The following is a 1,033-nucleotide window of genomic DNA, read 5'->3' as shown; positions in this document are numbered from 1 at the left end:
GAGATCTTCTTGTTTGCGGATTTCGGTTTGTGGACGTGTACGGCCATTCCCGTAGTCGCGGCGAGTCCCTCCAGTTTCGTGAGATCGATCTCGGTCCTGCCGTCCGTGACCAACGTTCCTCCGAACATGTCGTCGTCTATCATGACCGGTTCTACTCTCCGACAGTGCAAACCCGGAGGTAGCGAAGCGACGAACGATCTCCACGCGTCCATCAAGAATCTTTAGCTACCCTGATAGGTAACTCATATTCCGAATCTCCGGATATCACGTTCGTTCCGATAGATTTGCCGGCCGGCAACACGACGAGGTCGCCCGTGGCCAATAACGCACGACGCGACGCGTACGTCTTGCCCATGTGTTGGAAAACTATGGATAGTAGTGTGAAAAGGATCACCGCGGACAGCGAAACGTTCATCTCGGACGTGCACACGTTAAGGGAACGCGACGCTAATGTTCCCCGACTAAAGGGAGTACGTTCGCCACGTGGCGAACAGGCGCGACGCTTGCATGCGTAGGGTGAACGAGGAATTCAAGAATGCCGAACTCTATCTCCTGGACGAGGAGCAATGTCGACTTGTCAGGAAGACTTTCGACGAACTACCGATGTGCATGTGCATCCTGACGAGATTGAGCAAGGCGATATCGGTGCGAGCCATGTTCGAGCACGGTATGCGCTCGAACGTGGGCACCGTCGTGCACGGAGAGTCGAAGGTGGAGATGCCCTGGCCGTCGGAGGACGTGGTCGCCGCGTTCTGCGAACGATACGAAGCGCACCTCGACCGGTTCGTTCGCGACGTCATCAGATCGGTGTGGATATACGGGTTCGTCGCGACTACGTGTCACGACGGATACCCGGTCGCGGTGGACTTGGACGAATGTCTGGTGTTCAGAAATCGGGAAGGCGTACTCCACGTCAGGTCCGTCATGACCGAGGAAGCGCTCGCCGTCACGATCGTACATAGTCCGAGCGTCGACGGTCGACTTCGAAGCGCCGTGTCCTACCTGGCCGTCTGTCACGAGAACGTCAGGGCGC

Source organism: Anneissia japonica, unplaced genomic scaffold, assembly GCF_011630105.1.
Source record: "Anneissia japonica isolate Jap-2015-1 unplaced genomic scaffold, ASM1163010v1 scaffold3077_len58716_cov146, whole genome shotgun sequence".
In the NCBI taxonomy this organism is placed as follows: domain Eukaryota; kingdom Metazoa; phylum Echinodermata; class Crinoidea; order Comatulida; family Comatulidae; genus Anneissia; species Anneissia japonica.
Note: the sequence above shows the minus strand (reverse complement) of the source record.